Source organism: Podarcis bocagei (genome assembly GCF_964188305.1).
Source record: "Podarcis bocagei genome assembly, chromosome: 14".
Lineage (NCBI taxonomy): Eukaryota > Metazoa > Chordata > Lepidosauria > Squamata > Lacertidae > Podarcis > Podarcis bocagei.
The window spans coordinates 51,744,931-51,763,862 of NC_138139.1; the positions used below are offsets into that span (position 1 = coordinate 51,744,931).

The 18,932-nt window shown below is 49.6% G+C and overlaps 1 protein-coding gene across 2 annotated transcripts in view; it reads left to right on the top strand.

Moving 5' to 3' along the window:
• Positions 1-12,802: 12,802 nt before the first annotated feature.
• ELFN1 (extracellular leucine rich repeat and fibronectin type III domain containing 1) overlaps positions 12,803-18,932 on the top strand; it is a 262,151-nt gene continuing 256,021 nt past the window's right edge. Inside the window, exon 1 of one of the 2 annotated variants that reach the window (XM_081169479.1) lies at positions 12,803-13,560. The gene's annotated coding sequence lies outside the window, so the exon portion shown is untranslated. The remainder of the gene's footprint in view (positions 13,561-18,932) is intronic. The other variant, XM_081169477.1, reaches the window with a different exon arrangement.

The following is an 18,932-nucleotide window of genomic DNA, read 5'->3' on the forward strand; positions in this document are numbered from 1 at the left end:
AGGCGCGGAATGCTGTTTGCGGTTTCTAAAGAAGGAAAAAGTATCTGAAATGCAAAGAGGGGGTGTGGTACCCTGCTCCTTAGACTCCCATTGAGCATTATGTTCATATTTTTTTTTAAAAAAAAATCGTTTTTATTGATTTTCCAATAAAAACAGCCAATCAAGATATCCGAATCATAATCCAATTAGAAATAAGAAACTAAAATTAAGAAAACAACCAAACTGTAGTCCAAATTGTAATTATTAATTTTTCCGGGATACCCATAGTCTGGACCTCTGAAGCATATCTCCAAATCTTCATTCGTTGCTTTCATATTTTCCGCCTTCTAATCTTAACACTTTAAAGTTCTCCGTCCCTGGCTATGCGATTCTCAGTCATGTCCAAAAACATATATCCTTTCATCCACCGAATACAGCTTTATTTGTAAATATATATATTTTCAACTGTCTATTTAGCAGCGCAGCTTTTCCTGACTTCATTCCATTCTTCCAATCCAGACTGTTGTGCAAGTTTATCCTTTGAAGTTTAACGACGCAGCAACTCCCAAGTTGTTAAACTACTCCAATCCGGGCTGTTGTCCAAACCTTTCTTTTGAGATTTAATGACACAGTACCTTCCACATTGTTGAGTTGTCACTTAGATTGTTGGGCAGACTTTTTGCAATATTAGCATTATGTTCATAATTAACCACCCACCCACTGCAAACCAATATACTCTCCAGCAAAACAAAAGCCTTCCTAAACCCGCCACCTCCTCCTCCTCCTCCTCCTCCTCCTCCTCCTCCTCCTCCTCCTCCTCCTTCTTCTTCTTCCAGTCGTACATTGGTTCTCGAATGCCTTGTGACTTGAATGTTTTGACTCCTGAACGCCGCAAACCCGGACGTGAGTGTTCCAGTTTGCGGAAGTTTTTTGGAAGCCGAACATCCGACGCGGTTTCCATGCGTGCAGGAAGCTCCTGAGGCCAATCAGAAGCTGCGCCTTGGTTTTCAAATGTTTTCGGAAGTCGTCCAGAATGGATTCCGTTCAAGAACCAAGGTACAACTGTATTATGATTGTTACTGGGTGGTGCTGTGGGTTAAACCACAGAGTCCCCGAGAGAATCCCTCAGCATGTCTATGCTCTTTGAGCACCAGTACAGAACAGCAATTGGGACAAGGGTTGCGCTGTGGGTTAAAACCACAGAGCCTAGGACTTACTGATCAGAAGGTCAGCGGTTCGAATCCCCACGATGGGGTGAGCTCCCATTGCTCGGTCCCTGCTCCTGCCCACCTAGCAGTTTGAAAGCAAGTCCAAGTGCAAGTAGATAAATAGGTAACTGACCTGGAAGCTGTACGCTGGCTCCCTCGGCCAGTAAAGCGAGATGAGTGCTGCAACCCCAGAGTTGGCCACGACTGGATGGTCAGGGGTCCCTTTACCTTTACTACTACTACTACAAATTGAGAGGAACAGGGTCTGCCTGAATGCATTTGTCCCAGTCATGTTGACTCTTGATAGAGTTGGATTTAGGGCATTGGGCGCAAAGCCTTGGGGGTGCTGCAGGGGGCGCTGCAACAATGACTCAGAATGGCTCTTGAGAGGTGAAGGGGTGCTGAATTTTGGTGTCACACTGGGCACCCCTGAAATTTGAGACCTCAAGATCCACCACTGCTCTGGAACAGCCTTCTCTGCTTGCCCTCTGGATACGGAGGAGCAAATGGTTAGAGTGCTGAGCTAGGAACTGAGAGTTGTTATTGTTGTTTAGTCATTTATTCGTGTCCGACTCTTCGTGACCCCATGGACCAGAGCACGCCAGGCACTCCCAGCTTCCACTGCCTCCCACAGTTTGGTCAAACTCATGCTGGTAGCTTCGAGAACACTGTCCAACCATCTCGTCCTCTGCCGTCCCCTTCTCCTTGTGCCCTCCATCTTCCCCAGCATCAGGGTCTTTTCCAGGGAGTCTTCTCTTCTCATGAGGTGGCGAAAGTATTGGAGCCTCAGCTTCACGATCTGTCCTTCCAGTGAGCACTCAGGGCTGATTTCCTTCAGAATGGAGAGGTTTGATCTTCTTGCAGTCCATGGGACTCTCAAGAGTCTCCTCCAGCACCATAATTCAAAAGCATCAATTCTTCGGCGATCAGCCTTCTTTATGGTCCAGCTCTCACTTCCCTACATCCATAATGGGAAAACCATAGCTTAAGGAGTTGAGAGACCAGGGTTCAAATCCCCACTGGGCCATGATGAAGCTCACTAAGGGTGACCTTGGAACACTCACTGCCTCTCAGCCTAGCCTACCTCAAAGGGTTGTAGTGAGGATGAAATGAGGAGGGGGAGAACCATGTATGCCACCTTGAGCTCCTTGGAGAAAAAGGTGGGATATCAGAGTAACAAATAATAAGGAAATAAATTTGGAAGCCAAGCCTGATGAGGAACGGTTGAAGGAGCTTGGTATGTTTAGCCTGGAAAAGAGGAGACTGAGACGAGATATGATCGTCATCTTCAAATATCTCAAGGGCTGTCATACGGAAGAGGGAACAAGCTTGTTTTCTCCCGCTCTGGAGGGTAGGACTCGAACCCGTGGCTTCAAGCTACAGGAAAGGAGATTCTGACTAAACTTCAGGAAGAACTTTCTGACAGTAAGAGGTTCTGCCTTCTGGAAGAAGGTACAGGTTTATAAAGACTAGGACTAGCCGCCTGAGAAACAGTTTCTATCCAAATGCAATTTTGGTTTTAAACGCAGTGTAAGGTAGTCTCTATGGGAGTGTATTGTATTTTTAAAATGGGGTATCAGAGTTTTTAGGGGGCTCACCAGGTTGGGATAGCTGGGATAGCAGGCTTGTTGGTTTTGAATATCTTATGTAGATTTTTTTTTTCAATTTCATTGTTCTCTATGGGACAATGACAATAAAGATTATCGTATCGTGTTTGACAGTGAAACAGACTCTCTCAGGAGGTTTTGGACTCTCCTTTATTTGAGGTTTTTATACAGAGGTTGGACTGCCATGGATGCTTGAGCTGTGATTCCTGCATCGCAGGGGGTTGGACTAGATGACCCTCAGGGTCCCTTCCAACTCTATGATTCTAAATAAATGGCCACTGTGAGAATGGGATGCTGTGCTGGATGGGCCATTGGCCTGATCCTGCAGGCTCCGCTTATGTTATTAAGGATGCCAGTGCTCCAACAACCGCCAAGACCTGCTCTTGGGATATAAGACTTGAGTTGTGCTCTGTTTGAGCCGGTTGCTTCTTCCCCCTTGCCCAAGGGGCTACTGGATCCCTGGATCTGGTTGGGGCCTCCTGCCTCTTCCTGCACTCTCCTTGCCACCTGCCCCCTTCTCTTGTTGTTTAGTCGTTTAGTCGTGTCCGACTCTTCGTGACCCCATGGACCAGAGCACGCCAGGCACTCCTGTCTTCCACTGCCTCCCACAGTTTGGTCAAACTCATGCTGGTAGCTTCAAGAACACTGTCCAACCATCTTGTCCTCTGTCGTTCCCTTCTCCTTGTGCCCTCCGTCTTTCCCAACATCAGGGTCTTTTCCATGGAGTCTTCTCTTCTCATGAGGTGGCCAAAATATTGGAGCCTCAGCTTCACGATCTGTCCTTCCAGTGAGCACTCAGGGCTGATTTCCTTCAGAATGGATAGGTTTGATCTTCTTGCACTCCATGGGACTTTCAAGAGTCTCCTCCAGCACCATAATTCAAAAGCACCAATTCTTCGGCGATCAGCCTTCTTTATGGTCCAGCTCTCACTTCCATACATCACTACTGGGAAAACCAGAGCTTGAACTTTACGGACCTTTGTTGGCAAGGTGATGTCTCTGCTTTTTAAGATGCTGTCTTAAGATGATGCCCTTCATGGATCACTGCCTTGCTGTGGTGAAGGGGCTTGAATAACTCAGAGAAGCTATGAGCTATGCTGTGCAGGGCCACCCAAGATGAACAGGTCATAGTGGAGAGTTTGGACCAAACGTGATCCACCTGGAGGAGGAACCGGCAAGCCACTCCAGTATCCCTGCCAAGAAAACTCCATGGACAAAGTCAACAGGCCCCCTTCTCTACCACTGACTTAATCCCTTCTTTTCACCACTGGCCTTTTGCCACATGCCCAGCCAGGACTCTGTGATGCTGCCCACTGCCTGCTGCGTCCAACTGACCTAAATGCAGCGTCTCCCCTGCCTGCCAATCACTGTGTCACAAGTTCTCGCTTGGGCCGTGCGGAAATGCCCTTCCAAGGCCTGTGTTATTAAGGTTAATAAGTAAAAAATCTGGGTTGCCAGCTGTCACTTGGAGATGCGCCAACACTGCGCTTGCTCTCATGATGTATCTCAGTTCTTGTCGGCCATGATGGCTGTTCCCTGCCTCCACAGGTGGAGACAGAAATGCTGTGGGAGCCAGTTGAAGTTAAATCCTTCAAAGGCAGAGGTCCTTTGGCTGGGGCAGTATGATATGGGATTGGGGGGGCAACTCCCATATCTTGTGGGGGCTCAATTAGTGCCAGCACCGTCCGTTAAGAGTTTGGGTATAATCTTTGATACCTCCCTCTCTATGGAGGCGCAGATTACAGCTATAACAAAGGCGGCATTTTTTCATCTCCGCCAAGCTAAGCAGTTGGCTCCTTACCTCTCTCGCCCTGACCTAGCCACTGTGATCCACGTGACGGTCACCTCCAGGCTTGATTATTGTAACTCGCTCTATGTGGGGCTGCCCTTGAGACTGACCCATAAACTCCAGCGGGTGCAGAATGCTGCAGCGAGACTCCTTACGGGGTCCTCGCTGTGGGATCACATTCACCCGGTGCTATACCTGCTGCCCTGGCTCCCGGTGGAGTACAGGGTCAAGTTTAAGGTGCTGGTTTTAACCTTTAAAGCCCTATATGGCCTAGGACCCTCGTACCTACGGGACCGCCTCTCCTGGTATGTCCCACAGAGGACCTTACGGTCTTCAAACGAAAACATCTTGGAGATCCCGGGCCACAGGGAGGTTAAGCTGGCCTCAACCAGAGCCAGGGCTTTTTCAGCTGTGGCCCTGATCTGGTGGAACGCTCTGTCACAAGAGACTAGGGCCCTGCGGGACTTGACATCTTCCTGCAGGGCCTGCAAGACAGAGCTGTTCCACCAGGCCTTTGGCCAGGGCACAGCCTGACTCCCTCTCTCCTTCTGTAATCCTCATAGAACTCTGGCCCAATGGTTGCCATTAATTTGATTCTGAACTGATTTTAGAATGAATTGATTTTAGAATGTATTTCAATTAACTGATTGTGATTTTATGTAAACTGTGTTACTTTTACTGTTGTTAGCTGCTCTGAGCCTTGCTTCGGCTGGGGAGGGTGGGATATAAATACAATTTTTATTATTATTATTATTATTATTATTATTATTATTATTATTATTATTATTATTATTATTCTGAAGACCAGTTGTTGGAAACTGCAGAAGGGGAGAGGGCAGTGGCGTAGCGTGGGTTGTCAGCACCCGGGGCAAGGCAAGTAATTTGCGCCCCCTAGCCCTAACCCCCAGATGTTGAGCCCGGTGTGGCCAGCCCCCCCCTGCATCCCCCACGCTACGCAACTGGGAGAGGGCTCTTGTGTTTGAATCATGCTTCCTAGTTTCTCAATAGAGGCATCTTGTTGGGCACTGTGAGAACAGGATACTGGAATAGAGGACTAGATGGGCCACTGGCCTGATCCAGCATACTCCGCTTATGTTCCGATGTTCTTCTGTTTTATTTTCCTTCCTTTCCCTGCTGTCTTTTTTTGTGGGTTGTGTATGTCCAGTTTACAGGGCGATACATAATCGCGGGAGCATCTCAGCCATTGTTTACATCCCAGTGACTATTCTGAGTCCCTCTTATTTTAGGGCTGAGATTAATGCTCTAAGACACATAACTCTGCTCTGAATGCATTTCTGAAGATTTATTTCGATGCCTCCTGGAGTCGCCTCCAAAATATACATGAGAATGCCAGATCATTACTTTCCTAAAATGATAAGAGTAATGGAGAGGAAAGAAACCTTTTATTCTTAAATTCAAATGCCCATTAAGCGCTACACTTTTTATCTTGGCTCCAAGTTCTCTATAGTCGTGTTTGCGGCTGTATCTCAACCCATACAAATAAGCCCAAATGAAAATATGTAGCGATCGGGGAAATGGGTGGGGGGCAATTATTCATGGGAATTCTCTCTCGGCTAATCCCAGCTTTATTTCCACCGCTGAGTGACAGAGATTCCTTTTGTTACTTCACAGCAGCGAGAATACAGAACAGGGAAATTTCTGGGCCGGATATTCCGATCCGACCTTATCAATGCAGATTTACCTTTCAGAAATAAATGCCGGCATCTGAATGAATGCGAGTTCATGCTCTTTTCTATTGGGATGCAACCTGCTGATTCAGAGGTGCGCAGAAACCACCCTCCCACTTTTCTTTATTGCATGAAACTCTTGTCTAATAGCAAAACAAGCCTTGAAAGCAAAATCTCCTTCTGCATTAAGGCTCTCTACTCCGGCTCCCCCAAAGCCAGGGCCATCAAATGGTCTGGTTTTCAAATGAATAGTGTACTTTTCGCTCTATAAGATACACCAGACCACAAGACGCTCCTAGTTTTTGGAGGAGGAAAACAAGAAAAAAATATTCTGAATCTCAGAAGCCAGAACAGCAAGAGGGATTGCTGCGCAGTGAAAGCAGCAATCCCTCTTGCTGTTCTGGCTTCTGGGATAGCTGCACAGCCTGCATTCGCTCCATAAGACGCACACACATTTCCCCTTACTTTTTAGGAGGCAAAAAGTGAGTCTTATAGAGCAAAAAATACGGTACTTCACATGAAACCAACCTAACTGGGTCCACCAGCCAAAGAATGAATGTAGAAGCCACAGGCAGCATGCTTCAATGTTCCTTTCCAGGAAGAACATGTACAACAACTTTGTAATTAAGAACTGGTGCCAAGGTTTACTGCTGTTTTTTTGTTTGGTTTTTTTTTTAAAAGCTTCCTCTCTCTCTCTGTCCCTTTTCCTGCTATGTTTGATTTATTTTACTTCTATCCTGCTTTACATTCAAATGACTTGCAAAGCGGCTTACAAAAAAATTAATGGCAATAATATATAATAGAACATCACAGATATAGAACAATTAACAAACCGAATTAAACAGTGACAAACTGCTGGTAAAACAATTGCAATCCGCAAAAGTCTATTCATAGAAAAACTACAAAAATAAGCTAAACATCACAATTACAACAGAAGTCATATTGCAGAATTAATAAAGTACTACAGAATTCATAACCTATAAAACAATATTAACAGCACTAACAAAACAGCAACCAAAAAGTAAACTTAGCACTGTTGAATTCATACACAAACACTCCACACCCCATCACTCATAAACTCTGTTCAGCTCACTGAAATACCCATACAAATAAAGCCCATGGCAGCAAATCCCTTCTGAAGTTTCCGTGGGCTGGAGGTGGGGCAGCTGGGGGGAAACCAAATGACAAAGTCACAGTTCTTGATCTGGAAACAGCTCCCTTCTGAAGGCTCCTAGGGCTGGAGGGTGCGGCAAGGCAGGTGGGAAAAGCCAGCACAAAGTCTCCCTCCCCTGTTCTGACTTTTAGTCTGAAGGCAAGGGCCATCCTCTTATCAACTGTGATAAGCTGCTCTCAGAGAAGTGCTTTGGCTGAAGCATGGAGTAAAAAAATACTTTAGATTCATATACTTGAATGTGTCAAAAAGCTGCCCAAGGGATCTTTGAAGTTGCTTTGTGCAGAGCCAGCACATTGGTCCATCTGGACTCCAGGAGTTGAGGGACCTGGGGCTTTCCAGATGCTCTTAGACTCCATCTCTGGCCATTGACCATGCTACATGGAACTGATGGGATGTGGAATCCAACAGCATCCAGAGAGCCACAAATTCCCCACTCCCAGTAAGCTCTTACTGGCAGTGGACCTTCAGTATCTCTGCCAGACATATTTCCAAGCTCTGCTACCTAAAATAATTCTAAGATAAGAATGGGGTAATCTGTGACTCTCCAGGTGTTACCTGAACTTCAGCTCCCACCAGCCAGCATGAATGGTCAAGGCTGAAGGGAGTTGGAGCCCAGAAACATCTGGAGAAGTTCTCCATTCCTGCTAAAGTGGAATGCAGAGCCAATGTGGTGTCATGATTAGAGGGTTTGACCAGGACCTAGGGAGCCAGGGTTCAAATTCCCACTTGGCCATGGAGCTCTCACTGGGTGACCTTGAAAGCCAGTCACTGCCTCTTGGCCTAACCTACCTCACAGGGTTGTTGTGAGGATTAAATGAGGAAGGTAGGGAAGAACAATGTGCCCAACCTTGAACACTTTGGAGTAAAAGGTGGGGTGTAAATAAATAAATAAATAAATAAATAAATAGGTCTAAAGGAGCACGTCAAAGTGCAAGTAGATAAATAGGTACCACTCCGGCGGGAAGGTAAACGGTGTTTCTGTGTGCTGCTCTAGTTCGCCAGAAGCGGCTAATGGTCAGGGGTCCCTTACCTTTAAAGGAGCTGTCCAGGATTTTAGTTCTGAAATACTCATTCTGCTGTAAACACAACCATCTGTTGGAAACCTTCTTCCACCACCTGTGTTGTAATGAGCTTACTGAACTTGTCGAAGCTGACCTCCGGGAAGGAAGGATTTAAAGTGAACGGGGGTGGGGGGTGGGAGAGATAATAATACACCCTTCAAAAAGTCCGCCTATTTATCCTGCTCTATTTCAACCTCTCCCCTTGTGGTGTGCAAATTGCAGTTCTTAAATTTAACATCCAAAACACTGCAAACAGCATTAAAAATTTACTCCCACCTAAACAGGGCTGGGGCGAAACACCTTTGGGGAAATCACTGAGCCCCCCACCACCAACACCCCCGCTTCCTCCCTCCCTGCAACCTCACTTAAGAATCCGCTCTCTTGAGCTCCTCTGCCAGGCTACAAATAGCTTCTTTAAAAAGTAATCTTTTAAAAAGTAGGCTTTAGATGGGGTCTACAGAGGACATCTAGGCCACCAGTATTATTGAAGAGGGAGAGAGGGAAGGAGAGAGAGAGAGAGAGAGAGAGAGAGAGAGAGAGAGAGAGAGAGAGAGAGAGAGAGAGAGACTTAGCACTTGCGATCCCTGTTAGAAGTGTGGAGCCTAGCTAAAGATTTCAGTGTAGAGTATAGGAGAAAAGAGTTTGGATTTGATATCCTGCCTTTCACTCCCTTTAAGGAGTCTCAAATCGGCTAACATTCTCCTTTCCCTTCCTCCCCCACAACAAACACTCTGTGAGGTGAGTGGGGCTAAGAGACTTCAAAGTGTGACTGGCCCAAGGTCACCCAGCAGCTGCATGTGGAGGAGCGGAGACGCAAACCCGGTTCCCCAGATTACGAGACTACTACTCTTAACCACTACACCACACTGGCTTTCAAGCCAAAAGGGAAGGGGGCAGCTAACATCCTTTACCAAAAACTATAATTGAGGAAGGAGTGTTGAAAACTCAATGGAAGGCTTGCCTTGAACCCAAAGTAAAGATTAACAGGCTGAACAGAAATGTAGGAAGCTGCCCTATACCTAGTCAGATCATTGGTCCAGCTAGTTTGGTACTGTTGACCCTGACTGCAATATTATTTGCAGAAAATAACTTCTAGGGAACACCTGATCTCAGACAAATCCATGACCAGAAGGCCTGTAGCTCAGAGGCAAAACATCTGCTTTGTGGGAATGTTCAGGGTGGCAGGAAAGGATATATTGTTTATTAATGTCCTTCCTAACTTGCGCTAGCAAGTGCCTTTACTTTGCAGAGTTTACATTCCCCTTCTCATGCACAGCAGAAAACTAGTTGCAGACTCGTGTGAGTTCCTTAAGACAATACGCAATTCAATCTGGCTTGTCCAGATTGTGTTCTAATATTTTCCTGGTAAGACCCCTTGAATCCCTCCTAAAAGAATAAAGGCACCACAGTCCTATTCATCAGCAATAAAAAGAAAGGCTTAAAGGCTTTTAAGGCTTAAAGTTACAAGCATATACAAACAGGTTTGTCCCATATGTGGGCTGACCTAGTGACTGCAGCTAGCAGTCTGGGAAGTTTGCAGGACGAAAGGAAGATTAAAAAGAAAGAGAGTGGCTGCATGGCTTGCCCTTTTACACACCCACCCACCAGTCACATGAAAGGAAGGATGCTCCAGGCCAGGAGGAACAGGAAGTTTCGACTGGATGGACCAAACATTCCCCTGCATGTCCACTCTAGGAAAACAAGGAATGTTGAACTTGACTGCTCTCAGTGGATTACATCCCACATGCTTTGTATGCAGAAGGTCCCAGGTTCGTTCCCTGGCATCTCCAGGTACGGGTGGAAGAGAATTCTGGAGAGCCTCTACCCATCATTGAGTAAACAATACTGTACTGAGCTGGATGAACCAGTGATCTGACTTACTACAAAGTTCTTCCCATGTTCCTATGAATAGCAGCAGCTTCACTCTAGGATTTCAGGTAGCGTGCCTCTTATCCCTACCTAGACATGCCAGGCATTAAACATTTACATGCAAAGAACATGCTCTTCCACTAAGCCATGGCCCTTTTGTCCTATGCTCAAATAAACTTCATTATGCTCAGGCTCAAGCAGCTGCAGTGGCGCAGGGGTCTGATAAAGGGAGAGGGAAAGGGCAAGGGCAAGGAGAATGGCCAAGAGGTCAGTGCATATTGTCTTTGAGAAAAAGCCAATAGATGAATAAATGGGCAAGGGGTGAGGGTAGTTTAGAGAAAGGAAAGGTGGGCATCACATTTATTTTCAGTGAAACTGACTTGCTTCTCCAAAAGCACAGATAATCTGTGGAACTCACTGCCACAAGATGGCTTTAAGGTCAGGGAGTTAGAGGCATTCATGGAGAAAGAGGAATGTAGGAGGGCAGGCGAGAGAATGTCTGTCAACACAATGCCTATGACAGCCCTGGCAGCTAAATTGAACCTCCCAGTTCAAAGGTTGGACATCACCGGGTGAGGGCTGTACCACTTGGGTGAGGGCTACTCCCTCCGTGTCCTACCTGTGGGCTTTCTGGAGAACCTAGTTGGCCATTGAGAGAAGCGAGATGCTAGACTCTCAGTCTGATCTCATTTCTTATATTCTTAGCTGTTTATTTCTGAATACCAGCTGAGGGCATCAAGGCATCTAGACCGGCCCTGTGGGAAGCAGGATGCTGAACGTTGCTTGGCCTTGGGCCTCTTCTGATGTTCTTAAGATACCGGAAGGAGTGGTTTATCAGGAGAACTGATAAAGGACAAGGTGGGGTCACTTCCCATGCAGTTGGATAGGTCAGTGCACCCCAGTGCTTTGCCTTCGACGGCGGGCAGCTCATAAACGGAGTCCCATGGAAGACAAGAGACGGGAGGATATACAGATTGAATAATGTAGCTTACGCAAGACTATCGATTATATTTGTCTATGTATTATTCAAACGATTGACTCACCCAGGCCAGAATACCAGGGGCATAGCCAGTGTTTGCTCAGTGGTGCTCAGATAAATGTAGTTAACTTTATCTCGCGCCCTCACCTTGATAACTTGCAGCCAGATTCTTCCACTGCCCCTCAGCTTCTCCTGTGGCCCCCCTCCCCCCATCGAGAGCTATCGGCTCCTCTGCCCGCTTCCTGCAAACCGTTGTCCGCAGAAGCTCCTGGCGATGAATCAGAGCGTTTCCTTAGCGTGTTACTTAAACAACCACTCCCTTGATTTTGTGAGCTTACCAAGGGCGGCTGGGCTGAGTAGGAGCCCGGACAGGCGGGATCAGAACCCTCTAAGCCACGGACGGGGGAACCTATAACACCCACCTCTAGGTATTACTGAACTCCCAGCTCCCCTCAGCCCCCGGGCAGCAAGACCAGTGGTCAGGGATGACGATGGCACTCTAAGAACGTTTGGAGGACCACAAGGGGTCCCCATCCTTGCCCTCAGAATCAAGAAGTGGTTCAGCTTCTGTAGCACTCTTGCTGAGCATCTCTCTCTCTCTCTCTCTCTCTCTCTCTCTCTCTCTCTCTCACACACACACACACACGCACGCACGCACGCACACAATTATAAGAAATGAAATGCTACCGGAAGATATTTGCATACAAATAGCTAGAGACGGTTCTTTAATGGGGACCGACGGCCGACTCGCTGAAGAGGCCTCTAGGGGGCTGTGGGCTTTTACCTTCGGCACAGAGGAAGCAGCGTGGGTTTTTTAGGGTGCGGGGCTGGAGGCAGAGTGATGGGTACAAAGGTGCCATGTTTTCGTGCGCGGGGTGGGTGCGTGGGTGCATTATTCCCTGTTAAAGACCAGCGCTGTATCTGCCGGCTCCCCTCCCAACTTGAATGAATGGAAATAGATGTGCGTAAAGTTTCCTTCAAGAAATTTTCCCAGGAAGTAAGCGATTAAAAGCGCGTGTGTGCGCGCGCGCGCGTGCAATGCCTCCCTCAGTCTATTGTTTCATTTTCCCTATTCCTCCCCCACATCCTCAATATTCAGCTGGAGAGAGATCGAAGGCCTGGCTGAAGAATCTTTTAAAAAAATATAATAATCCAAGTTTGCAGCGGTTCTTTGTTGGAGTGACTGATTCAATAGGGGAAGGAAGGAAGGAAGGAAGGAAGGAAGGAAGGAAGGAAGGAAGGAAGGAAGGAAGGAAGGAAGGAAGGAAGGAAGGAGGGGGGTCGCGGATTGGGGGAGGGGGGTTTCCCCGTGGAAGGCGATTTGCTCGCTGGCTCCGCTGCCGCCTCCCGTTGACGGCTCGGTTCTCCTCGCCAAACAATCAGCTCAGAGACGCTTCGAAGGCTTTAACTTCCATTGGATCTCCCCGGCGAAGGAGCTGCACACACCCTCTTCTTCCTCCCCTCCCCTTCCACCCATCCATTCACACACACACACACACGAGTCTCTCTTCAGCCCCTCCCTCCTCCCCACCGCCTTCCCACTCGGTGGACTCCTACATTAAACCTTTGATCGGGCTTGCAACCAGACGGAATCTCTCGCTCGCTCTTCCCTCTGCCTGACTCTCTCCGTAAGCGGCGGCCGTCCCCTCCCCCTTGGGGCCTCTCCAACAGCAAAAGAAGAGAGAAAGAAGAAGAACTGAGAGGAGGAGGGAAGAGAGAAAGGCTGACTGCCCCCCCTCCAGCTCTGATCTCCCCCCGCCCCACCCTCAGCGTCTCCCGGGAATCCTTCAAGGCGAGGCGGCGCTCCGGGATCCACAGACTGGTCGGGCTCCTTCGCTTCGCCTCCGACCGGGATGGTGGCGAGCTCTCTGCCGGCTCCTTGACGCAGTGAGGGCGGCCGAAGGGAGAAGCTGCGGCTCTCGCTCCTTCTCTCTCTCTCTCTCAGGCCGCCAAAGGATTTGTCTGAGGAGGAGGGGGACAGAGAGAGGCTGCCTGCCGGGAGAGGACGCTTTGGGAGGGGAGCTGAGAGAGAGGGGGAGCGCGCAAGAGAGCGAGCGAGCGAGCAAAGAGGCGGAGGCGCAGCACCGGAGAGCGAGCGAGCGAGCGAGGCTGGCCGCCCATCGGGTCCTCCCAGTCGTGCTTCAAGAGGGCGTCGGGGCTGGAGAGCCGCTCCTTTCCTTCTTCCTTCCATGCCGGAGGCAGGTAGGTAAGCCTGGCGGGAGGCGAAGCTCCGGCTTCAGCTCGGAAGGTGTGTGTGTGTATATATATATATATATATATAGCTCGTCTTTCTCTCCCCCCCCCCCGCAACCTCCACCGGCGCCGCAATAGCTGAACGGGAGATGTCAACCGCTAGGATTATGAGTAGTATTGCCTTAAGCAGAGAGGAGGGGGTGCAGGATGGGTCCCCCGTGGATCTCCTCTCTGCCAGATCGTGATCCTCCTGTATCAGTTGAGCCTGAGGGGCACACGCCGCCCAAACCCACCTACTCTAGGCATTCATTTGCAGATTGAAACACGCACAAACAGCACACACACCATCTTCAGCCTCCAGCCACTTCTGTTCCTTGCCCTGGATTCTCTCCCCCCCCCCCCAATCATCCCGTGACAGATGTTTCCAGTGCTAAGCCTTTCTGTGCTGCTCTCCCACTCCCACCCTGGACCTTTCCTGGACGCTCCATGGACGGAATGTGTTGGGGGTGTAATAAAGGGTTCGGGGTCCCCCGCAACCTCTCCTCTCCTTCTGGGTCCAAACTTGCCTCCTTGGACACACAAGCTGGGAAGGTGGCGCCTGACTCTCTGCGGGTCGCCCAAAACTTTTCTGCGCCTTGCCGTGGGCTGGTTGGGACATTGGGGTACAGGGCGGCTCTGGGTGCAGCTGGGGCGAGCTGGGAGCTTAACCAAAGCTCCCCACTCCTCCCCAACCCATCCCCGGAGGGAACCAGGAGAGAGGGAGGGAGGAGCTGCTCTGTAGGTGCTGGCACCCAAGCGCGCAGAGACTCTTCGCGAAGTGGGCCGGTTTCAGCACCAGCGGGGAGCGGACAGCTCACCGATGCGAATAAAAGACTCCACCGTTCTCGACCGCTCTCCCAATTTCTCTTAAAGGTAGATCACTTTAATCCCCACAGTACAAATATTTCACTTTTCTCCTTTCTCGGTCTTGCTTTCGACGCCCACCCTTCTTCTCTTGGCGTCCGGTTTCCCCATTCTAAGTCCTAAAGTAGCCTCGTCCCTTAATGGGAAGTTAATGCAACTGTTGCGGGGGGGACGGGGGACGACGAGCCGTCCTGGCCCCGGAGCTAACCTTGCAATCCCGGTGTCTCTGGAAAGGGGAAGGAACCGGCCACATCGAGGCACCACTGCCGGTTTCGTCTACAACTCAAAGGCATCGGGACTATCGGACGTAACAGATCGACCCAGGTTTCAGTCCGGAATCAAAAAATTGCTGGGTGGATGAGACGTCCTTGATTGGTCGCGGGGGAGGGGGTCCTGAGGTTGTTGTCTGTCCTAGAAAGTCGGGAGGGTACTGGTGGTTAAAGAAAGAAGAAGAGGAAGTGTTCCTAGGGCGAAGGAGGCCCCCGCAAGTATGTGTGTTTCTTTGCCCGGGTGACTGGCTCCGAACCGTCGCTTGAAATCTCCCTGACAGGTTAACTTGCGCCTTGGATAAAGCTGTTTACTGGTGGCTGTAGAACTTGTCGAAAATGATTAATGACCCTGATTGTCAAAGTGGAGGGAGAGAGAGAGAGAGACCAAGAGAACGAGGCACTCCCAGAGCTTAGCTCTCGAGTCCTATCGGCTAGATTTCCCGGGTCTGAAGGCTCACGAGGCCATCTCCTTCCTTGAATCTAAGCCGCTCTCGTTCTGGGCAGTGTCTGGATGAGGGGGAGCCAGGAGACCACATGCACGTCGTCTTGAGTTTCAGGACTGGAGAAAGGCAGGGTATAAATGGAGGAAAATGATGCTGATGATAATAATAGTAGTAGTAACAATGTATTTTGCTTTAGATTTTTAAAAATTCTTTAATGGGCTTTCCTTGATTAGCATCAGGCTTTAACTTCACCTATGACTGTGCTCCGGAACCTGATCCAACACGAGAAACAAGCCCCCACCCCAATGTTGTGTCACCGAGAATGGATAGCCAGACACTTCTGGAAAGCTCATAGGAGGGCATGAACAGACCCCCTCCCCCGCTCTCTCTGTCTCTCCGCCCCACTCCGCCCGTGGACTTTGAACGCAAACGTTTCTTTTCTCTGTCCTCCAGGAATGTTTAGGTTCCAAGCTGATCTTGCTTAGGAATGTAGTAACTCCAGGTCTGTGTGTCTCTGAGCACGTCCAGTGTGAATCGCGCTCCTTGCCGAGTAAGCCAGGTGACTGAACCGAGTTGGGTCGAATACGGGTGGGTTAAAGCCACTAGAAAAAGCTTCCAAAGGACACTCGGTGTGGAAATTAACGACTGACCTATATTCATTCATTTCCACACCGCTCCAACCGCCATCCGCAGATGGCCAGTCAGCCTCGATCCACAATCCGTTTAAGCTTCAGCCATTCTCAAGCCACTTCATTCCCCCCTGTAAGAATGAATGAAGCGGCTCAAGAATCGGGCTTGTGTCCCAGGATCGCTGCTTTCCCAGCCGCTCAGAGGACCGCTCATTCCCCTCACCTTGGCAACTTGCTGTGAGCTCAAGGTGTTCCCGTACAACACTCCTCACGCGCACTTAAAAAAAAACCCAAAACAAAATAAATAAATAAATTTAATTTAATTAAATAAATAAATAAATATGGGCTTCCTTTTTGCAGTGGACCCGACACACACCTAGTCTTGATTAAATTCCCCGGTGCCGTAGGTCATGTTACACTCTGGATCACGGCCTTGTTCACCCCCATCATCCGCTTTAAATGCTTCGAAGTCTTACTTCCTCCCTTGCTTAGAAATGTGGCAAGAGCCGGCCCTGCTGCGCATGAGCACCGCCTCCCCGCCTCCCCAGTCTGCTGAATGGAGGCCTGGACATCTGCCCCAAAGTCCGGCCCTAACGGCCCCGCTAGCTAAGAAGCGCGCGCGCAGACCCCCTTCTGCCGCTCTCCTTCCAGTCCAGAGACGGGCTTCACATCCTCTCCTGCGTACATCGAGCCAGCAATATGCAGAGCTGATTGAAACGAGGCCAGAGGAGAGTTATAGCCGGTTTAAAAAAAGAAGAAGAAAAAGCACAGGTAGATATTTTAAAATCCTCTCTCGTCCTTGGCAAAGTTACCCCTTTCCCCTAATCGATTCTGCTGGGGGCGGTGAAATCGTGCCGAAGGAGAGAGGGGTTCTTGGTGATGGACGGTCCAAAGTTGAGACACGGACAGCTGGTCAGCCCCCGATTGGGTCCGGTGGCTCCCGGGTGCGTTTTACGTCTCCCTCTAAATGTCTTGCGTGTGGTCGGTTCTCGGTTGTTGCCCAAATACATATATATGATATCTATACATTGGCGTACGATGCTTAGCCCGGTGTCTGTATTGCAGCTTTAATTAAAATGACAGATGTTGCCGTAGAGTTCCACAGAATTAATGATAAACACAGAGGAACTTGCCAATCAAGGCGGCTATTGTTCGACATCCAGCGGAGCTTTTGCCAAAGATCCTTGATTGCATTTGAATGAAGTCGAGCCAACAGGGCGGCCTACCCAAGCCCACCCCCCAGCTGGGCTGCAAAAGGCTGGCAGAAACGGGAAATGGAGAGGGAGGGAAACGCTGCCCTCTTTCCCTCGCGCCCCAGAACATATGGGGAGAGGGAGAGAGAGAGAGAGAGAGAGAGAGAGAGAGAGAGAGAGAGAGAGAGAGAGAGAGAGAGCAGCTTATTACACCGTGGCTACGAGTCTGTCTGGTTGACTCGCCCTGGACTCGCAAGGCACGCGCAGCAGCGGGCCGCCAGTTGCACAGATGGATAGCTTCGTATGTGTTCAGCTGTGCCACAGATTGCATCCCATAGAACTTAGCGATTCCGTCATCCTCCAAAGAATGCAGAGCCAATGGGCTCTGCAAAGGCTTTCGCTGAATTCAGGAAAGGGACGTGGCTCGGCGGTAGAGCGTCTGCTTGGCATGCAGGAAGTTCCAGGTTCGAGCCTATCTCCAGGCGGTCCTCGGAGAGGACCTCGCCTGAGCCCCTGGGGAGCCGCTCCCAGCTGGTGGGGCAATCGGTGCCTTGGATGAGTAAAGGTTATGCAGACTCCTCGCCAAACAAACAGGCCTGAACTATCCTGTCGAGTCCTTCTCTAACTCAGACTGCCCCTCTCAGAAGTTGTGCTTTCCTGGTCTTCAGAAACTCCCGGGTTCAACCCCAGCATGTGTAGAGAAGACAGGGAGAGGCTTCCTGCCTGAAACTCTGGAATGCTGCTGCCAGTCCGAGTGAACTAGATGGGCCGATGGCCTTTATACTGACAAAGCAGGTTCCCATGTGCCTATGGATTGCAATTCGTGACTCAGCTAAGAAATGGCCTCAGTGGTAGTGAGAGCACACACACACACACACACACACACACACACGGGCTCCCGTCATTCTGTCCCATTCTGCAATGCTCCAAAAATTCGACCTGGATGAGGTTATGCGCAGATGAGCAGACGTGATTCTCATGGGCTGCGCTGTGCAGATTTAGGGTCCAGCCGCTTCCCTCTGCCTTCCGTAGAAAGGAAAGGGTTTACATTCATCCCCGTAGGGAGAGCGACGCGGAGTCAAGCCTCAGATCAGGGTGGCCTTTGCCTCTCTGACTGGCTCAAGCGCTTTGATCACCCCCTTCCCCATCCCAAAAGCATCCTATGTATAACAATTCTGCAAATCACCAGCTCCAACCCTGCCTCTATAGGGTGTGTGTTGTATGTACAGTGCAAGCGATCCCGCTAAACCGATCCTTCTGGTGGGTCCAGTGTCCGGATAGAGCGAGGCAGGTTCGGTCCTCCGTCAGCTAAGTCGCATCTCGCAGCCCGTCTCCTGTACCCAAGACTAGGAGCCGCTGACAGTACAGCCAGGGCTAGTTTGGGTCCTGTTCCTCCTTCCTGCTGGAGCGAGAAACCAAGAGGGCAGTGGAAAGTTTGGGGGAAGCGGCTTCCAGTGGGCTAGTGAGTCTGTTGCAAGCCTCTGCTTCTCCCTCTAGCCTGGCCCCATTTCCCCCCAATATAGATGCGGGAGAGAAAACGTGAATCGATTGCCTCCCCTTTTGTGTGTTTGTTTCTGCCCTAGAAGCTTTAAATGCGGGTGAAGACAAAAATGAAGGAGGAAAGGGGGGCGAGGGAAGGGCCGCATGCAGAAAACTCCAGTTTCAATCCTCCGGTAGGGCTGCGAGAAACCCCTGTCTGAGTCACTGGAGAGACGCTGCCAGTCAGTGTAGACAATGTAGGCTTGACCGGATGCATGGAAGCTTCCCACGCAATTCAGCCCTGTATCCAGAGCCATGAGGACTGGAAATTTTATTTTCAGAAGCAGCACCATAGTTTGGAGGTAGAGCATCTGCTTGGCATACAGAATGTTCCATGCCCTAGGCTGGGAGAGACTCTTGCTTGAAACCCAGAGAGCCACAATACTGAGCTAGACAGGCCAAAGATCTG